Here is a 23,080-nt window from a genome sequence, read left to right as displayed (position 1 = left end):
TTAAAGAACTGTTTGGCCGTATACCAGAGCTGGGCACACATCATCTGATTCTGGGAGGAGACTTTAATACGGTTCTTAAACCTTCTTTAGACCGTTCCAAAGTATTTACAGCCCCTCCTTCCCCCTCTAAATCTGCAACTATTATAAATGCTTTTTGCGGTTCTAGTGGTGTAGTAGATCCATGGAGATTTAAGAATCCTACGTCAAAGGAGTTTTCCTTCTTCTCCGCTGTTCATCAAACATACTCAAGAATAGATTTCTTTTTGCTGGATCAAAAAATGCTTTCATCAATTAAGTCTTGCAGTTATGAAAGCATTGTTATCTCTGACCACTCTCCGGTCACTATGGAGCTTTGGCTCCAGGTTAGAAGGCCAACTCAATGTAATTGGCGATTTAATACATCTTTGTTGTCTGATGAAACATTTGTAGACTTTATTTCAACACAGATTGATTTCTTTATTGAAACTAATCAGCTGCCAGACACCGATATTCTAATACTTTGGGAAACTCTTAAAGCATATATTAGGGGTCAAATAATAGAATACACTGCTCGTCTTAATAGAAGCAGGTCTAGACGTTACAATGAGTTGATCAATCTAATCCACGATGTTGACCAGCAACACTCCTCGGCCCCTACAGCTGACCTCCGCAAAAAAAGAATAGCATTACAAACTGAATTTGATCTTCTTGCCTCTACGGAAGCAGGAGAGAAATTTCTGAAATCTAGACAAAACTTTTACGAATATGGAGAGCGGGCAAGTAGGTTACTCTCTCACCAGCTGCGTCAATATTCTGCTGCCAATTTTATTACAAAAATACAAACTGCGGATGGAGAAGTTAAGCTTGACCCCAAAGATATTAATGAGCAATTCAGATTATTTTATTCATCCTTATATTCTTCAGACAATCCTAGTGACCATGTATTTCTTGACAATGTAACTCTCCCGACTATAGCTGAGGAGGATAAGGCCATCCTTGAGCAGCCGATATTTGAAACTGAGATTAGTCAAGCAATTAGGTCAATGAAAAATAGAAAGGCACCAGGCCCAGATGGGTATCCAATTGAGTTTTATAAGGCTTTTGCCTCCAAGTTGATACCTTTATTGTGCCTCGTCTACAATGAATCACTCAAACAAGAGAAACTGCCTACATCTATGACCCAAGCCACAATATCTGTGCTTCCCAAAAAAGACAAAGACCCCACTAAATGCGAGTCTTATCGCCCGATCAGCCTACTCACATGTGATTATAAAATACTTACAAAGATTCTCTCCTTAAGATTGGAATCTATAGTACCAAAAATTGTGCATCCTGACCAGACAGGCTTTGTAAAGGGCCGGCAGTCCTTTCACAATTTACGTCGCCTCTTTAACATAATGTATTCTAAACATTCGATTCACTCGCCAGAAATAGTGATTTCACTAGACGCGCATAAAGCTTTCGATCGAATTGAGTATGGACACCTTTTCAAAACTCTAAGCAAATTCGGCTTTGGTCCAGTCTTTGTTTCTTGGATTCAGACGTTGTATGCAGCACCCCAAGCTAGAGTGAGGACTAATAACTTTAATTCGCAATATTTCACTGTTCAGAGAGGGACACGACAGGGTTGTCCGTTGTCCCCTCTTCTTTTTGATCTGGTCATTGAGCCACTTGCCGCGGCATTGCGATGTAATAACAATATACGGGGTATCACGAGGGGCGGCCTGGTTCATAAAGTGTCATTGTATGCCGATGATTTGCTGATGTTTATATCAGATCCGGAGACTTCAATCCCAGAATGCCTAGACACCATTTCTCAATTTGGTAAATCCTCTGGGTACAAGATTAACCTCACCAAAAGTGTTTTGTTCCCAATTAATGTTTTGGCTCGGAATCGATCCTTCGACTCATACCCATTCAGGACTACAGAGGGCCCCATGACATACCTGGGAGTAAGTGTCACAAGTAGATATAAGGACCTATTCCAAAATAATTTCAAACCAGCCTTAGGACAGATCAAGGAGAACCTTAATCGTTGGTCTACTCTGCCCCTGTCCTTGGCTGGACGTATTAATTCAATAAAGATGGTAACGCTACCTAAGATCTTGTACTTATTCCAAACAGTCCCAATCTTCATACCCAAATCATTCTTTAAGGAGCTTGACAGGCACATCAGTACATTTATATGGAACAAAACTATACCTCGCGTGCGGAAAACAGTTCTCGAGAGACGTAAGGAGAATGCTGGACTAGCTCTACCAAATTTTTTATACTATTATTGGGCTGCAAACATTCACAAATTAGTAATATGGTATGGAGCTTCTATTGGTGGGAGTAGTCCGAGTTGGTGTCTAATGGAACAACATTCATGCTCGTCCGTCTCTTTGGCCTCAATGCTGTGTGCTCCACTGCCAGTGGCAGTGGGTGCACATACGGACAATCCTATTGTAAGAGGCAGCTTACGCATATGGACCCAATTTCGCAAACATTTTGGTCACATACAAGCTTTGGTGTCTATGCCTCTGTCCTCAAACTTTCTTTTTAAGCCATCGCTTATAGATACGGCCTTTCTCACCTGGGCTAGAAAAGGCATAAACAGTGTGGGAGATCTTTTTGTAAATGGCACGTTCGTTTCTTTTGACTATTTGGTTAATGAATTAAGTTTACCAAAAACAAATTTTTTTAGGTATCTTCAGGTCCGGGATTTTGTCCGTTCCCAGTTTCGTTCATTCCCCTTAAAACCAAATATCAGCCCTCTTGATCATTGTCTGACGGTCAAGCCCCATCTCTCGGGTGGTGTCTCCCAGCTGTATACTGCTATTCAGGCCATGAAATGCCCATCTCTTCTATCTCTTAGGGTACAGTGGGAGGAGGATCTAAACACAGAATTGACGGATGAAATTTGGCAAAGAGCTATACATAAAATATACACATCGTCTATCTGTGTTAGGCACAGGTTGATACAATTCAAAGTATTTAATCGCCTGCACCTCTCTAGGACCAAATTGGCCAAAATATATCCTAATGTGGATCCCAACTGTACGCGCTGTCACCAAGCCCCTGCCTCTCTGGCTCACATGTTCTGGTCATGCCCGAGCATAGGCACATTCTGGTCTGAGATATTTAATACATTCACCTACATTTGTAAAAAGAATATTGATCCAGATCCTATCATTGCAATATTTGGGGTGGTACACAGTAAGGTTGGGGTCTCAAGAGGCCAATCTCAATTAATAGCATTCTCTACATTGTTAGCTCGCCGACTAATTCTTACAAATTGGAAATCTTCCTCACCCCCAAAACATTCACGTTGGGTGTGCGAAACTATGTCCTTCCTCCAGCTTGAAAAGTTAAGAACTACAGTCCAAAACTCAGCAGAAAGGTTTCAGAATGTATGGTACCCTTTCTTGGATTATTATGAAAATGCATTTGATGCTAATTCTTTAGATTAAAACAATTGTTCTCATCTCCCCTTCTCACTTTTTTTTATTTACTTTTGGATTTTTTTTTTTTTTTTTTTTTTTTGTGTTCTGTGTGCATTCTCAGTATTTGTATGAACCTTGGATGCCAATCTGCGACGAAAGGAGATATGTGAGATAATGTATACAAATTATGAGGTTTGTGGATGGGGATGCCTTGTATGACATAAGAGAATGTATGTTGGTTTGTTTGTGTTATGTACATTTAAAACAATAAAAACACTTTGAAATAAAAAATAAAATGTTTTATTCTGTGGCGGAAACAAGCTTCCATAAAAATGTGCTTGAAGAGCTCTTTTCCAAAACGCGATAAACGCCATTAAAAAAAACGAGATTGTCCCTATTCACTGCTCCATCAACGTTTCATGCCAAATCGCTATATTTCCTTGTTTAAAATGTAGGCCACTGCAAGATGCAGTTTCTTTCCAAACCGAGAAGCGCCGACCCTATTTTTAGCCTAAACGGATAAATCCACTCGACTAATCAGAATTCGGTGAACGTTCTATCTTAACAGATCATCATTATAAGTCCTCAAAATGAGTCAAACTAATCATATATTCTCTCTCTCTCTCAATTTTAATTGTTTATTAATAAACAAGTGTTTTCTGTGTCGACTGCAAAGACGAAGTTGACTGACTCGCGATCTTCTTAGTAGTGAACACGCCGGAGAGAAATGCACATTTCATACGGATTAGGCTACATCGTTTTATTTTGTTTTGAATGGTTCTGTTTAAAAGTAGAGATTTCTGTAGATAATAGATATAGGCCTATTTCAGTTTTGTTTAGGTCTGTGAGGCGAGTAGGCTACCTTTTACGCTGAGTTTCGGTTCATGGATGATAGCTTAAGCTCCAGTTCACTCCGGCGCCACTGTGTCGTTATTATCTATTTTCTGCTATTTACTTTTTATTTATTAAGCAATTGGTTAATGAAACATATTTTAAAATCAAGATACAATTACTACAAAACGAATTTTTTTGAAAAAGGCTTTGTGCTTTCTGTTTGAGGTCTCTGTGTAAGTTTTAAAGTCTTTTAGTGCCGCATTCAGAGCACTCATTACCGTAATGGAGAACGGTCACGTAACATTGTTTTTTCCTCATAAATGCCAACACGGAAAATAAAAGACAAAATAATTTTTTTTAAAGAAAAAATCATCCATATTAATTTGTATATATTTTAAATGTTTAACAAAGAGGCAAAAAGTCATCACAATCAAGGGAGAAACATGAAGAAACTTAGCCTATATATGTGCCGTTCGCATAAGGGTCTTTCCCTGACATTAATGCTTGGATAAGACACGTCTCCTTCCATTAATAATAATAATTTGTAGGTCGGTGGCTGAGATATAAACCTACTAACGTCCTCCGTTGCCATGATTTTTGGAATGACTGATCGCGAGAGGAAAAAAATAAGTTTTAGTTGCTTAACATCGGTTAATGGAAACGCCGTCATTTTGCAATAGTTATTTATCGATATTTAGAAGAAAAAAAAAGTTTTGCTCAAATCTGTAATGGAAAGGCGCATACAGACGGTAGCTAGCCTATAGCTAATATGAAAACGCAAAGCAGCTTATTTTCATTTGAAGCACTGAGCTGAGGACAGCGACACAAGAGCCACACAGGTATGGCTACTTAGTCGCTGTCCTCAGTGCCGCAGAAAAGCGCTGAAACGGACATGAAGGGGAACCCATTTCTTTTGGCCCATCTAGTTTTCTCGAGGCCTACAATCAAAATCCGCCGCAAGTGAGTCACGTGATTCGACTGATCACTCTAACGAAAAAAGTATTGCAATTTGTTTCACCAATATTATTAATTAAACAAATTCAAGTACACGGATATTTTGAAAAACAAATTTCCATGACTTTTCCAAAACTTTCTGAGTTTATTCATTTTCCAAAACTTTTCCAGGCCTGGAAATTGCCATTTTAAAATTCCATGACTTTTCCAGGTTTTTCATGACCGTACGAACCCTGTAGTAATAGCCATATATTGTAAAACAAATGCACTGAAAAATAAAGGAAACTTTCATAATTAGTTTTGTACTAATTTCTATACTTGAAAGAGTATATTTCTATACTTCACATTAAAGGTGTGATTGGGCTAGCCCAGTGTCAATCAAGAAAAGAACCAAATGGGCCGCTGATCTACGTGTTTCATGGGGTGTCCGAAAAAAAAAACTAACGCTGACTTTTTATTGACCAATGCATTACGCACTAACCAAGCGCCGCCAATTAAAGCAGCACTCAGTTACTGTGTCCAAATTCAGGGTCTACATCCTTCGGAGTACTCATTTGAAGGATGTTACGTCACAGCGCCGCGACGAAGGCTGTCCAAATTCGTAGGATCCTTCAAATGCGGCCCACAAATACATCCTCATTTTCCCCGAATTGGAAGGATGGGTGTGGTGGATCCTTTCCCGTCCTACCTATCCCATAATTCTTTTCGGCAGAGCGTAATGGCGGACGAAGCGAGCGGTAGCGGAGTGGGAGAGGGAGAGGAGTATGCTTTTCGATGTAAGTTTTTTAAAAACTGGGTTTTGTTTTAGCGTTAAGCATTTTTTTTACATTTGTACGTTTATATGTAAAAAAAACAACATTACTTTCGTAAACTACACAGCAAAATCTCCAGTGTTGAAATCCTGGTGTTAAGGACTCTTAGAGTAAAGAGTTACATTTCTGGTGTTGAATTTCACGGGATTAACACTGCTAGTGTAAACCGCACCCTCTGGCTGGTGTAAATATGTAGAGTTACTAAATTTACACTGACAGAGTGTTATTAGTTACATCCGGGACATTTACGCGCTGGGCGCGACGAAACGACCTGAAACTTTTTTCACAGACGCCATTTTCTTTGACTCGCGATGCAAGGCATACGAGGAGGGAAAACGCAGATATGAAGGGTTTTATCGCATTTATATATGCACTTTATACAATTTTATTACATTATATTGTTTTATTACAATATGTATGTGCTGTGAACGGCTAAATCGTTCTCAGAAAGGCATTTTCGTTGACGCGCGATGCGGAGCAGACCAGGATGAGGTTGCTTTTAAACAGAGAAACGACGAAAGTAAGTGTTTTATCTAATTTACAATATGTATTTTATAACATATTGATTTATAGAGAAATTTAAATGCTCTGCGTGCTTAATCGAGCCGAAACCTTTCTCAAAGGCGACATCTTTGACTCAATGCGGAGCTGACGACGAGAAGGTTTGCTTGTAACGTCAACAGGGAAAACACCCAAAGTAAGTGTTTTTAACCTAATTTACAAGATATATTTCATGGCATTATAATGTTTTATAACGATATTTATGTGATGTGCGCCTAAACCTTTCTCACAGACTAACGTTAACGTTATGCCCTGCATCTTCTTTTAGTCGTGACGCAGTGCAGACGCGGAGTTTGCTTTTAACGGTGAGAACACAAAGTGTTTTAACTCATTTACAATACGTATTTTATAATGTTATTTTGTTTTATGACAATATTTGTGATGTGCAAATATCATAATGTATTTATCCTCAAACTATCTTTTACTTTCATTTTATCTGAAAAACAAACTTTCTTAGAATGTGTAAGTAATTCTTTAAGAATATGTTTATGAAAATGTATTTATCAGATTCAATTTTGGTTGATATTTGAATATGCTTTTATGTTTAAATGTATTGATTTTGTTATTTGTGTTTGCTAGGAGCATTTCCATGCTGCACCAAGTGGCTAAGGCTAACCAGGCTTGGTCTTTAAAGGCTGTAACGTTACAGACTAGAACCTGGTGAGGGACAGATTTTACAGATAACATATGAGATAATCATGTGCATAAACATTAAAAAAGAATTATAGCTTTGTTGCTATTTGGTATAACTAGATTTTTTGTGTTTCATAACAGTCATTTTGAATTTGTCCAGTCAAATTACTTTACAAAAGTTACTTTTCCTTAAATAAAATTAGTTTTCAAGTTTTCTTGGTTTTTAATTTTAGACTCAACTGATTGGGAAATCTCTGCCCATCACCTGCCTCCAACATCACAAAGCCACAAGAAGGGAACAAAGATTCTTCCGTCAGCTGACTATTTAGTGAGATTTCTTAAGGTGCGTGTCTAAAATTATTCCTAAAGGGTTAGTTCACCTACAAATGGAAATTATGTCATTACTTACCCTCATCTCGTTCCAAACATGCAAGACTTTATTTCATCTTCACAACACAAATGAGGATATTTTTAATGAAATCTGAGAGTTTCCCGTCCCTCCATTGACAGTCCACGCAAATACCACGTTCAAGCCCCAGAAAGGTGTAAAGGTACATCATTAAAGTACTCCATGCGACTCCAGTGGTTTAACATACATTTTATTAAACTACGCAAGTGCTGTGTTTGCAGCAACAAAACATTTACCACTTAATTTATAAAATATTAATTTCCAACATGCGTTGTTAAGTGAGCGTGCATCGAAGATTAATAATTTGTAAATAAAGTTGAGTTTTTTTGTTGTTGTTTTTTCGTGCAAACAAAGCACTCTTGCTTCATAAAAAATTTTGAAGTTAAACCACCTGAGTCACATGGATTACTTATGATTTCCTTTATACCTTTCTGTGGCTTTGGAAGTGATAGTTGAATAGGCTGTCGATGAAGGGACAGAAATCTCTTAGATTTTATAAAAAATATCTTAAAGGGATAGTTAGGTCAAAAATGATATTTAACCCATGATTTACTCAAGCCGTTCAAGATGCATATGTCAGTCTTTTATCAGACGAACACATTTTCGAAAATTATTTCGAATTATTTCACAGTTATTTTAGAAAATGTCTTAGATCTTTTAGTGGTTATAATGTGAAGCTATGGGGTCCACCTCCTTCAAGTCCAAAAATGTGCATGCATCCTTCACAAAAGTAATCCATCCGGCTCCAGGGGGATAAACGAAGGCCTTCTGAGGGTAATCCGTGCGGTTTTGTCATAAAAATATACATATTTACTGGCTGCGCTGTCACGTTCGTTCTACGTTACAACGCTTCCTACGCTACGTCCTACGTCATACGCCAGCATCCATCTCCGTGAACGCGCGTCGACCGTTGCCGGAAGCCAGTTATTTTCGTTTATAAAGTTTTAAAAATGTATATTTTTACGACAAAACCGGCCTTCGTTTATCCCCCTGGAGTCGGATGGATTACTTTTGTGAAGGATGCATGCACATTTTTGGACTTGAAGCAGCCAGACCCCATAACTTCACATTATAACCACTGAAAGATCGAAGACATTTTCTAAAATAACTGAATATAATTTTTGGCCGAACTATCCCTTTAAGTGTTCCGAAGATGAGCAAAACTCTTACTGGTTTGGAACAACATAAGGGTGAATAATGACAGAATTTACATTTTTGGATGAATTAAGTCTTTAATATACTTGGAAATCAGTAAATTCAAGTCTTAATCTAACCAAAATAGTTTAGTGTTTGAGTCACCTTGCTGTATTTATAAAACACAAATAGTATTAATTGTAAATGGTCTGGTTTTGTGTTGTCTACTCTAGGGAACCAGCACTCCAGGATTTTGAGAAAGTTGGATCTGCACAGCCTTTCCTGCTGTGAAACAACTAGGCTATGCACTGAACTTTACTGTTAGCAACTGGACACAACTGATCCACTCATATCCTGCAACTGTTTTTCATCTGCTGAATGTTGTTGCTGTACTGTTGCAAAGTTGAAGGTATTGACTCAGCTTCACTGACACAGGACTTACATTCACTGACATGTACAGGACTTGAAGTATTACAGAGATACAGACCATTTGATGAGCAGCTTTCACATAATTCTGATGACAGAAATGCCTATATTTTGCCTTCATTTATTTTAAAAGTTAACATATGATGTAAAGGGACTTGTTCGTTAATAAAAACTAGTTTGTTAAAACAACTGTTTGCATTTTGCCTTTATTTTTAACTTTACAATGAACCGAATTCTAACTTTCTGGATTGTTTTGATGTGCATTCAATGTTATCAATAGGTTAAATGCTTTGCTTTTATTTCTGAAAAGATTCCTTTTGTCAAAAAGCACATCTCATAAATACAAACTCAATTTGAGTCAAATTTAACACTCCTGAAATGTATATATGACTCCCTCCATTTTGGAGTTAAAATAACACTTTTGAAAGTGTGAAATATATACATTACTCATGGAGTACATTTTAAACACTGTAAGAGTTCAAATGTGCTCCATGAGTAATGTATATATTTCACACTTTCAAAAGTGTTATTTTAACTCCAAAATGGAGGGAGTCATATATACATTTCAGGAGTGTTAAATTTGACTCAAATTGAGTTAAATGTACACTGGCTTTTTTGCTGTGTAGCTTCTTCCTTACTGCCTGTGTGAATATCCCCTTACACACAGCTAATTTGTTAGTGATTGAAGCTGTTTTTAACGCTTCTAGGGACGAAAGAGCAGACAGAAGTGTTTATGTCACGGTTGCTAGGCGACAGGATATGAGCAACGGGTAAGGGAGGGAACTGAAAGAAGGGTAGGCTGTCCAAATTCACAAACACCGACTTCCGGGTTTTGCGGTCGTCGGAGGACCCCTCCTCCTTCAACCGGGTAGGAAGGATCCTTAGGAGGATGCAGACCCTGAATTTGGACACAGCCAGTAGCTTCGGGACTTCTTCGCTGTATTCTCGCTTTTTGCTCGCAGGTTTCTCTCTAGAGCTCCCCCCACAGCTTCGGAATAGATATTTGACAACACTGTTGTAAAAACTCGTTGGTGATTCTCAGACACCAGAGGCTATAGATTAACGACATCAAAGCAGATGGGACGTTCTTTAAAACGTCTTCTTCATTCGGGTTCGGACAGCGTGAGGGAGCGCAATAATGACAGCATTTTAGCAGATTTCTTTTGGCCGTAAAGCAATTGTTTACATCGCGAGACCTGATATCACGCGAGACTTCCTGACGCAGCGGCCGGCGGCCCGCCGGCTCAAAGTTGCAAGTGCGGATTTTCCGCTCACGGGCACCAGGGGGGTGCGAAACGACCACCATTCAACCCGAAATAAGTAATATAACCATTCCAATGACTCCGAAGCTGTTCAGTTAAGGTAAAAAAAGTTACTTAGTTCACCTTTAATCAAAAAATACTTTGCCTCGAGAAAAGGACAGTAACAAGTTAAGACCTTCCGCGCTGGTCGGATGCCGGACTTTGGGACGATTTAGCGTGAGCTTACAAATCACTTACAGTTCAATAAGCTCAATAACACAGCAGCAGAAAAAGGCTGAACATTTCAAATATAGGAGACTTTACATTGTGTTTCATGTGTGAGTCATATATGATCTTACCCCAGTGTGTCCAGTTTACAGTGAGGATCCTCCAGTACAGCAGAGAGCAGATGAACTGAATCTCCTAGTTTATTCCCAGACAGATCCAGTTCTCTCAGGTGTGAGGGGTTTGATCTCAGAGCTGAAGCCAGAGCAGAACAACCTTCATCTGTGACTCCACAATCACTCAACCTGTAGAGAACAATGACACACTCTTCACTCTCTCAGTTCAGATCAGATCAGTTTAACACAAGGGTCCGCAGCCGTACTGCAGGGGGTCCGTCAATTAATGCTTGATCACAAATCATTTTTTGTTAAAAAATTCAAACATGGGTAAAAAACATCACAAAGTCAAATTTAAATATAAGCACTCTCAAACGAATGCAAGATCTTCCTCAAACAACCTTCATCTGTGACTCCACAATATTTCAACCTGTAGAGAACAATGACGCTGTGTAAACAGTGTGTAAAATGACCCTTTTATTAAAGATTGCAATGTGTGATGTGATTTGAATGTAGTGACAAGCAATGCCACTATATCCTACACTGCTTTATAAAGGATGCCGGTTCTCCATGAACTTGAGGAGAAACTGAGGGACAAATACCATGCAGTGCTGTAACTATGGAGTGATAAAGAGATAACATTAATAGTCAAGTCAAGTCAAGTCAAGTTTATTTGTATAGCGCTTTTCACAATACAGATTGTATCAAAGCAGCTTCACAGTATTAAATTAAAATAATACAACAAAGTTTGTTTCAAGAGGAATTTATTGATTGATAAAATTAAATTAAATATCCCCAAAATAATAACACCTGAAGTGTAACTTTATCAATTAAATGTACTATATTTTAGTTCAATAATATTAATTTAATATTTTGAAGATATTTTTGTTTCTAAATATTTGTCCAATAATGATCCATTAATGGCCATTTAAAATAATATTTTTTTCTAATATGTTTATTACTTATATTACAATTAGATTTCATGCTTAGCATTTAGCATGCTAATATATGCTATTGCTAATTAATAGTTCCGTAGCAATCTAATACAATCTTATAACTCAGTCATGTGACACAAATATAAGAAATTGAATGAATTAATCCAGTTAGGGAACCATATTAAAATCACTTTAAAACTTCTTCATCGGGTTACTTGGAAATGACTTGATTCCACGATGTTGACATTATGTGAACAAATGATCTTTGTTGAACTTAATTGGTTCATGTGGAACTGATGTGCATGATTCAATCATTTAAATCCAACACACTTTTTCAGTGCATTGTTTTCTGTATTTTAAAAAGAATTTTGAATTTACTGTAAATCCCTCTGGTCCTCTTCGTTTAGGGGTCACACTTGGCTCCTTCGCAGTCAAAAGTGACCGAAGCCTTAAAATGTCATTTTTTTAATTTATTTTTAGGAAAACCAATGTAATATATTTTTGTTCAATAATATTTTTTTATTATTATTTCGAATTTAGAAAGGTTTCTATGGTACTATGCAATAATTATAAAAAATATTAGAATTCATATTTTTATTTGTATTATTATTATTTTTCAATAAATGCAACATGTCACATTAGTGCAGGCCTTTAAAATCCATTTTTTGAAGTGAGAAAAGCGTCATCCAGTGGCGTTAAAAAGTAAAAACTTGTGTAATGTCGTGTAACCGCCTGTAGGCTGTACTGTTGCTCCCTATATAAATACATAGAGAGGCTTTTTGATTCCCATTGTTTTTTTTAGACATGATTTCTCCATTTTATTAGTTTTTTTTAAATTTATTTGGATATATATTTAGACATTCTAAAAGACTATTTTTGTCAAGTTTTAGATCATTTTGTTACATAAGTATCAGGTTTTGCATTATGATTACAATCAAACAATAATGTTTGGTTAGAAAAGGAACACAATGCAAGCATTTTTGTTAATCAGTATTTGATCATTAAAAAAATCTAACAAAATAAGGGATGGATAGTGATAATTCAAAACACTTTATACAGACATTTTGCAATTAATTGGTATTTTATTCAGTTTAATTCTATAAATGGTAATAAAACTTCAGAAGGGAACAGCAATTATGATCCAACAGCAAAAACAATAAAATAACAACAGCAAACAATCATTATCAAACTGTAGGTTAAAAAACAGGAATAAAAATTGAATTATAATAATAAATATTATTTTAACTATGTACATACAAACTGTAATTATTTTATGTATTGTTGCATATGCAGCAGATATCAGGAACACCTATTAGGCTAAAATAAGACCAAACAAATATTGTTTGTTTGTTTGTTTGTTTGTGTTTGTTTGTTTGTGTGTGTGTGTGTGTGTGTGTGTGTGTGTGTGTGAGAGAGTGAGAGAGAGAGAGAGAGAGAGAGAGAGAGAGAGAGATCTTTTGTATTTTTTAATTTATTGATTTTATTTCGCATATTCTCAAAGTTTGCTGTTGCAGTCTTACCAGTTAATTTCTTTGTGTGTGTGTGTGTGTGTGTGTGTGTGTGTGTGTGTGCGCGCGCATTTGAGCGAGAGTCTCTTTTGTATTTTCTTCATTTATTGATTTTATTACGCATATTCTCAAAATTTACTGTTGCAGTCTAACTAGTTCATTTCTCTCTGTATCTGTGTGTGTGTGTGTCTGTGTTTGTTAATTTACAGTATGCATATTCCATAACAACCCGGCCCTCTACAAGAGTTTTAAACATTCCAAGCAAATCAGCATCTTCTCCTTCATTCTTACATGTATGGGATTTTAAAATAGACAGCTTTGCCTGTCCCACAAGAAAATTACCAAGTGTACATTGTACCTTCCATTCTTTCTTATACTTCACACCAAAAATGAACATATTTTTTGTAAACATAAAACCAAGCTTAGTAAACATTTTATCCAACAATTCAAACAAAGGAATTAATCTTGAACAATCACAAAAAAAATGAAAAACAGTATCGAGAATATTGCAAAAAGGCATGCAGATAAAACCATCTCATTAAATTTTGATACAAAACTGTTAGTTGCCGCACAATGGAGTACTCTCCACTGGAGGTCCCCAGACCTCTTAGGAATGGGGGGCTTATACAAACACCTCCATGATGGAGTTATTTCCGAAGAAATTGATAGATGTTCTCTCCATTTAGTATCAACACATCTTTTCAATTGAGTATAAAACAAGGATTTCACACACATACAATATAATATCTTTTTGCCAACATTATGAAACAATACATCTTCAAATCTTTTCAATAAAGTATCATTTAAATCTTCATCCAAATCAAGACTTATATTAACTCGAAGATGTGGAAAAATCATAGGCCTTTCATCATTCTCAATAAAATTGTTTACATAGGTCAAGAAAGACTGAGGAAAAGATTTTTTAAGATCTCCAATTATCCCTTCAACACATCTTTCTGCAGGCACGTGCACACATAGACATCAAAGGGGGCTTGAGCACCTGCCCTTTTTATTCCTGGAGAGAAAGTGCCCTTTTTTCTGGGGTGTTTTTTTTTAATTATTATTTTTTATTTATTTTTTATAATATATATTTCTGTTTGCGCACAGCTTCCCTGTCAAACAAATATATTTATTGAGGAATAGTATATCTAAATATCAGGTAAGGAGTTCTGAAGCGCTCCCTCTCCCCCGATTGTTAAACCCGATTGTATTGCTTCCGCTAAAGAAAATAGTACGCTCCGTCTCTACGGTTAGAATCTCTTATACTGTCTATGGTTAGAATCCTGTGAGTCCATAGCAACGGTCTGTTTTTCATGGCAACGGTCTGTTATACTCCGCACAGCGGTCTCTTATCAAGAAATAACACACCGCATTCTACATTGGAATTCAACCAAGACATGTAATAAAATAAGTTAATAAAATAAGCATATATCACCACCAGGTGTTGTTTATCCTAAAATACCTGCATTGCCCTGTCAATTAGATGCAAATGTGCGCATTTTAACTAGTTGACGCCTAATTTGCATACAGAACGTCCTCAGTTAATGACTTACATCAAGAGTCTTTCCCCCTGAAATTTAGAAATCTAAATTGGTGAATTTAGAAGAAATCTACAGATGCAAACAGATGGAGGATACACTCTAAAAAATTGCATCTGGTAGCCTACATTAATAAATAAAACTGAGTAGAAATAAGTTAACATTAAACATTACAATAACAATATTTATAAATTAACTTTTTATTTATGAGTAATTTTACTTTTTTTATTTCCTCTAAACCTTTATAAAATAGTATTCCATACAACCACAAATACATGACATTGGCTTTTATTGAATTTTTACTCAATTATTTTTGTAAGTTTAATTTTAAAGTGTTATGTATTCTGATAACCCCAAAATAATTAAAACGATGTAGTGCCTTGTGCAAAAATAAACAAATTATTAGTAAAACACGCCCCTCTGCTTGATGCAGTTATTTAGGTTATTCTAAATATGAAGAGTTCAGATGAAAAAGCCTCTAAGTGCCATCTGAAATTTCCTTCTATAATGATCATTTTTATCAAGCTTGTATGTTTATGTTCACTTATTTCACATAACTGGCAATGAAAATTACTTCTTAATTGTCATTTAAGTTAAATTACTGAACTTAAATATACGAGCTTGAAAAAAAATTCTCATTTTAGAAGAAAATTTCAGATAGCACTTAGAGGCTTTTGCATCTGAACTCTTCATATATACTTGAAACTAGTAGCATAGAAAATGTTTTCAAAACATGCACATTGTGGAATGGTTTCCTTTGCTGCTCTATAAACCTAGTGAATACTAAGGAGACCATGGTTTCTGTGTGAACTGATTATTTTGTAGACATCTTTTGAAAATGAAACAATTGCGTGAGTTTGAGGAAGATAAAATTAATTAACTTTTTTAATTAATTTTTTAAAAAGGAAGTCAGAGTTGTGTTAATATATAGGCCTATACTTTTTTGTTTATAAAAAGAAAAAAAATACGTATGAGAAGTGCCCTTTATTTCACTTGAGCCCCTGCCCCTCAAAATGTCTGTGCACGTCCCTGTCTTTCTGATCTAAGCCCAACTCTATTAGCTATAGATTTAGCCGTATACCATTGACCCTTTGAAAAATCAATTAAATATTTTACAGTAGCTATTCCTGTGTTTAAAAACTTGTCAATTACTGAACTCAGAATGGAAGAATTCCTTTTAAAGAGAGGATTAAAAAACAATGGTTCTAAAACACCATAATGTTTATCATCATCTCTCAATTTTTTAAACATTTGCCAGGCCTTTAATACAGTTACATAAAAGTTAGAAGAAGAAACACTTACTCTTGGATTTGGATTTTGGACAGATTTTTCAATTAGGAATAACTGCTTAGCTAATCCAACTCCCCCAATACTTTGTAAAACAGACAAACCTAATGCAATCCAGGGTATCTTATCTGAACAATATAATAGCCTTTGTAATGTTTGAAACCTCATTGTCTTAACTCTCGCCTCCAGATTTATAAGTCCTTGACCACCTTCTACAACTGGGAGATACAAAACTCCAGGAGGAAGCCAATGATAACCATCCCAAAAGAATTTAACAAAGACTTTTTGAATACCAGTCAATAACTCTTCAGGGGGATTCAACACTGTAAATCTGTGCCACAACATTGAGGCTGCCAGATTATTAACGATTAAACATCTCCCTCTGAAAGATAACCTCGGGAGAATCCATCTCCACTTCTGTAGTTTCCCCACAATTTTATCAACTAATCCTTCCCAATCATTTTTCATATAAGTATCAGATCCTAAATATACCCCAAGAACTTTAAAACCATCTTTGATCCATTCACATTGTTGTGGGATTTGAGGAGGATCTATATCCCTCCACTCGCCTAACAGAAGGGATGTACATTTATCCCAATTGATTCTAGCAGATGTAGCTTTTTGAAAAGTTTTCAAACTAGAAGTCAAAGCAGCCATATCATCAATGTTCCTTATGAAAACAGTTATATCATCAGCATAAGCTGTGAGTTTTACAGGTGGGATCTCTGGAAAACCAGGAATACAGAATCCATATAGTCGTTTCCTCAAATGTGACAACAAAGGCTCAATAGAAATTGAATATAGAAGTCCTGAAAGAGGGCATCCTTGTCGTATACCTCTTGTTACTGCAAAAGGTCTAGTTAGACAACCATTAATCTTAAGCATACTAGATGTTTCACTGTAAAGCAGTTTAATACAAGAGACAAATTGTGGTCCAAAGCCAAAGGCCTTCAGAGTCTTTAGTAAATAAAAGTGATCCACTCTGTCAAAAGCTTTTTCTTGATCTAAAGATAAGAGTCCAATATCAATTTGATGTTTTTTAGCAACTGCAATAATGTCTCTTAGCAAAAACAAGTTGTCGAAAATTGTCCGCTCAGGGATACAGTATGACTGATCTTCATGAATTATAGTTGCCATACATTTCTTCAACTTATTAGTTATAGCTTTTGACAGTATCTTAAAATCAGTACACAGCAACGACACAGGGCGCCAATTCTACAAAAGTCCAAGATCTCCTTTCTTAGGGATTAATGTCAACACTGCCCTCCGACAGCTTAGGGGTAAAACACCTTGATTAAAGGACTCCAAAAAAACATCATACAAATCATGTCCAATCACATTCCAAAAGCTTTTAAAAAACTCAGCAGAGAGATCATCCACACCAGAAGATTTGCCACTGTTCAGCCCTTGCACAGCACTTGAAAGCTCATCAAAAGTCAAGAATTCTTCCAATTCCATCTTTTCTTCTTTAGACAACTGTGGAAGATCTAGAAGAAGTTCTTCAACTGCTACTTCATCACAAAATTCGGACTGATAAAGTTTTTCATAAAAAGAAATAGCAGAAACTATCATTTCTCGTTGATTGGTTATTTCTTTGCCATTAGGAAGTTTCAGTTTGTGAAAAAATTTCTGCTCTTTAGATTTTTTTCTCCAGTCCGAAAAAAAAAAGCAGTTGGAGCATCCATTTCATTGCACTTCACATATCTTGTTCTGACAAGTGTCTCCTTCTCCTGCTCTTCCAATAAATCCTTCAAAAGGCCTTTGTTCTCTTTAATGATATCACCTCCTCCCTGATTGCGGAGGCTTTGTTGAAGAATTTCTTGCTCTATCATCTTCATCTTCACTTTCAAGTTCTCAGTATTATTTGCTGTGTATTGTTGACAAAAAACCTTTATCTGGACTTTTCCCAGATCCCACCATTGACTAAGAGATGAATAACTACCTCTCTCTTCTCTCCAAGACTTCCACAAAAGACCAAAAGAGTGCACAAAGATGTGATCTTGAAGTAATGTATTATTAAAGTGCCACTGTGACTTATAGGATTTAGGTGACAAGACAGACATAGACATAGAGATATAATGATGATCTGATATAGATGTAGGGGAAATACGATTACTAAAAAATCTTCCTTTATTGCATTCCTCAATATAAAAACGATCCAATCTGGCAGCAGAAACCTTATTTGAATTAATTTTCAGCCAAGTATATTGTTTAACTTGAGGATAAACATCCCTCCACAAATCTACAAGACTATGTCTATTAATTAAAGATTTAAGAACATCAGGTTTTTCCTGGCTGAAAATGAGGCGGAGGTAGCAAAATCCGATAGCTCGGTACCTCTAGGGGGGTCCGGGGGCATGCCCCCCCGTAAGAAAATGTTGTACATTTCAAAGATAAATGCATTAATCTGGTGCATCTTTTTATGTATAATGACCACTAGAAGGTGAAAAACTTTTTTTCAAGCATGTATTTATTTATTTTTAGGCATTTTAATAATCAGATAATTTGATTTTATTTACAGTTCATAGGGGGCCATGAAATTACAAAACAGTACTAGTAAATTACGTGACTGCTACTTGTGATAGCTTATTTTATAAAAACGGCAGAAGAATTTCGGCTATTGCCTAAGTCAGGCTGGCTCTATGGATATATTTTAAGTAACCTAACTAGTTTGAGAGCCGAAGCTTAAGAAAAACAGTATCGGTACCTGGCTGTGACAAGTGAAGGCACTTCGATGCTGCAGAGAAGGTGCTTCTTGACTTTCGTGCGTCTGTGGAGGTTGTGATAACTGACAGGTGATGTTGAAAAGGGGGAGGGGCAGGGGCTCGTGCGCTTTCGCAGAAATTTACCTTGCTCCGTTTGAGACAAGCACGTTTTGGTGCTTAAAGCCCTGCATTTCAGCCCGAGCCCGACGTGCCAATATTATTATTATTGACTTATTTATGCCCCTAGGGCCGGGCTTCGGGCCAATTCTCACGTCATAATTCACATGCGGCCGGGCCTCTGGCTTTTTTGGGGTTATCCTTCTTTTTATATTTTTAGACATTAATTTAAAAAATATGAGAAGCTGACGACGACGATAGAAAAACAAACATAGAAAGACATTTCATAACCTCATAACTTTCATAATCTTATAATTACACAGTGACATATGACTGACATGACAGTCTCATGCACGCACGCACGCACGCACACACACACACACACACACACACACACACATACGCACGCACGCACACACACACATACGCACGCACACACACACACAAACACACACACACACACACACATACGCACGCACGCACACACACACAGAAGGTTTCCCATCAGCGCGACCCACGATTCACCTCATGTGCAAATAATGGAGAATATTAAGAAAAAAAAATCGCAGATGGCCAACTTAAAACGCAGCGGGAAGAGTGATAGAAGAGAGGAGGACTGGGTTAAAACCTTAGGCTACACTGTGGATGCTATTCTTTTTCTCCACGATGCTCTGTAAAAGACTGCTCTAACTTTTCGTTTCATTGGACTTTATTTTCGTTTAACTGTTGGAAACTACTGGAAAAAAGAATGGCCATGTTCTGTCGTGCATTTTTGAGGTAAGATAACCTGCAAGTTTATTTAATTTAATTGGTTTAGATAGGCTATTGCTCCTTTCGTTTGCGAGCGCTGGTTCGAGCAGCCTGAGCCTGCCTCAGTATTTCAAAAAAAGTTGTTTTACTCACTGTGGTTTAATAAATAATCATTTGTTAAATTAACTGTCTGTGTGATATGCTTGAAGTGTTTTATAGCCTATCTATGGATTGTAGCCAAGTAAAGTAGCCTATTAGCGTTGATTTGAGAGGCTAAATTGATCAAACATGTTGTAGGCTATACTCGCTGTCGGTTCGGCTTCATTTAAAAAAAAATGCTCCAAAACATTTGTCTAAATTAACATGATAAAGAAATGAAAAGAAACATAACTAACAAAACTGACCTATTTTAATGGCTGAAAATAGGGCAGGCTGCCGCTGTGTAATAATAATAATAAAAAAAACGGACTCGGGCTGATAATTCTGATGAGCTGTCGGACTTGTGCTTGAGCGTCTCGGGCCAGGGCCGGGCTCGTGCTTATTCTGATGCAGTCGAAATGCGCAGAACGGGTTGAGAATGGAATGGAACCCGGCCGTGAACCCGCTGCCGAATCGTGTCGGTGGAAAAGAGGTATCTAATCATGTGATTCCGTCTTGAGTTTTTGTCGACAGACGGAGGCGGCCCGAAATTTGGCGGAGGCGGCCGCCTCATAATTCTCTATGCAGGAAAAACCCTGTTCATGATTCCTATCCAATTTATGATCTACCGTACAATTAAAATCACCCCCTATAACAACAATCTTATCATCTGAACACTTCAACAATTCTTCAGAAAAAAATCACAGCGCTCGCTTCCTATATTAGGAGCATAGATATTATAAAAAGAAAAACTATTATTGCCTATTATTAAATCAGCTCTAAGAAGGCGTCCTGGTATTATTTCTAAGAAAACTGGATTATCTTTAACACGCTTTGAGAATAAAAACGCAACACCAGCACTCACGTTCGTACCATGACTAAGACTAATACTGCCCTCCCATTCATTTATCCAATCTGTCTCATTACAGGCATCAGTATGAGTCTCTTGCAACAAAATTACATCTGCTTTTTTAAGTTGTAAATACTTAAATAAAGTCACTCTCTTTCGTACATCCCTACATCCATTTATATTTAAGGATTCGATATTAAAGGATACCATCAGGATGAAAAAAGATAAAATGAATAAATGCCAATATAGATGTAATTTCCAATACATAATAGGCTACCTCTTTAAGGACTTTTCTTTACTCTTTTTCTGACAGCACTTACAAACTTTTTTAAACGATAACGCTTAGGCTGATCTAATTCCTCAAGTGTTGCTTTCTTCATAGCCATAGCAGAGGAATCAATAAAAAGCTTCAAATCAGGAAAATACGTTTCAATCTTTGGTTTTCTCTGTTTTTTTGTAGCATTCAAGAAATCATCCAGCTGTTCCAAACTATAATACCAGATCCTCTTTAATCGCCCAACAGTACTTTCCTGAGAATTGAATTCATCCAATTCATCAGTGATTAAGTCTGAACACTCACTATCCGGATCACTGTCAACATCCTGTGATATTGGTTCAGCATCATTTTGGGACATATCCCTATTTGATGCCTGCACCTCATCCAAGACATCCCTCACTTTAGACCCATCTTGTTCTCCAGATTGTTCTACCTCCTCCACAATCTCTACAGGGTCATTCATTCCACTCTGTCTAGCATCAGGAATGATCGCATCCGTTTCTGTAATCTCAATATTGCCACCCTGAAGCAACTGTTCTCTCATTTCAGTAGACGCGTCAATTTCCGCATTCAAATCAACTGCAGCGCTTTCTATAGTCGGTTTAACCAACTCGTTATTCTCCAAAACAATTGAATCTTGCACTGAACCATTCTTTGCGCTTTGAGCCTCTTTCACAACAGGACAACCTGTTTTAATATGGCCGTATTTTCCGCAAACAAAGCATTTCATAGTCTCAGTAGTGATAAATATTGTATAGTCCTTACCAAACACTGTCAATTTAACAGACACATCAAGCATTTCAAATTCAGCGCTTAATATCATCAGAGCCTGACGTCTGAAAGACATGACATGTTTCAACTCTGGATTTTTCAGTCCTAGAGGAATCATTCTAATCTGCCCAACCAATTTTCCATAACGAGCTAAGATAGACTCGAGCGCTTTATCAGAAATAAACGGAGGTACGTTTGACAACATCACTCTTTTAGAAAGACTAGACAAAGGTAAAATTGGAACAAATACATCCTGAACAGTTAAACCACACTCCACCAATTGACTAACCATTTCGATTTCCTTCAGAAAAACGACAATTGCTTTATTCATTCTTGAAGCGGACATTATGTTTTGTGCACCTATTTCTCGACCAATAGCGACCAAAACACTCTCAATAGACACAGACTCATCTGACGGCATGCACTTGCACGCGTGCCGAGCAGACAAACAGGAAAATCCATCGGAATTTGAGCCCATCTTTATCAGATAAACTGACAAAAATAGCCACTATAACACCTTCTCCTCTAACTTACAGCAATATTCAAAATAAATAAATAAACTCAGAAAGGAAAAGTTCAACTCACTCAGCAACTCCACACACTCCTTGCTCACAACACGCCGCACATGCGCACAGAGAGAGAGAGAGAGAGAGAGAGAGAGAGAGAGGGGGGGGGGGGTCTTATTTGCACTCTTGATGTGTTAGAGTGTCACTCCTTCATTGCTGTGCACTTTTTTTCTGCACAGCGGCTGATTTGTAGTTTGTACCACCAAAAGTTTCTCTGAGTTTTCGTATTTCCCATTCATTTCCTGTCGGTCATTTTTGAAGGAACCAAGTGTGACACTTTTTTTTTTACGACCCTTTACCATATCCGAATCATGTCTATGATTATTTTGTGTGTGTTCACAAAGCTAATACAACAAACGTCACCAAGTGTCATCCCATTCAGATGAAGCAAGATGAATCATTTTTAAACCGAAGAGGATCAGAGAATGTCAACATTGAAAAGTGGAAGATTAATCAATTTATTAAAGAAATGTTAATTATTAGAAACCTTTTTGTCCCTGATATTATTATTTTTTTTCTATTTCTATTTCTTTTTCCTTTTTTTATATTGTGCTCTGTTCTTTAGGACATTTATTATAGTTTTGTTTTGCCTTATTGTAATGGTATTTACTGCAATACAAAACTTTACTTCCGCATTCCTCGATTCCTATGGAAGTCTGTGGGTGTTGTAACTCTGTCAGTTCAAAAACACTGTTGTTTTAATATAACATTTATACTTTGTGTATTTGTGTAATGTTTTGTCTTGTTTGTGATGTGGAGTAATTATATATATATATATATACTATATAGTACTGTGCAAAAGTCTTAGGCATGTTAATCATTTTTCTGTTTCTTCATGTAATCACAGACGGACTCGATGATGGTGAGATCAGATCATACCGGCTGTTGT

General features: G+C 36.8%; 1 protein-coding gene and 1 long non-coding RNA gene across 2 annotated transcripts in view; one reads left to right on the top strand and one right to left on the bottom strand.

The window, feature by feature from the left end:
* LOC309510281 (NACHT, LRR and PYD domains-containing protein 3-like) overlaps positions 1–23,080 on the bottom strand; it is a 359,584-nt gene that overhangs the window by 50,664 nt on the left and 285,840 nt on the right. The gene's annotated exons all lie outside the window — the stretch shown is intronic.
* Positions 6,090–9,031, top strand: LOC309510284. Its single transcript, XR_014210290.1, has 4 exons — positions 6,090–6,524; positions 6,628–7,225; positions 7,432–7,541; positions 8,975–9,031. It is a non-coding gene; the product is annotated as an uncharacterized lncRNA (long non-coding RNA).

The sequence above is a fragment of the Leuciscus leuciscus genome (genome assembly GCF_965113295.1).
Source record: "Leuciscus leuciscus genome assembly, contig: SUPER_11_unloc_8, whole genome shotgun sequence".
Lineage (NCBI taxonomy): Eukaryota > Metazoa > Chordata > Actinopteri > Cypriniformes > Leuciscidae > Leuciscus > Leuciscus leuciscus.
This window is presented reverse-complemented; position numbering and strand designations above follow the sequence as displayed.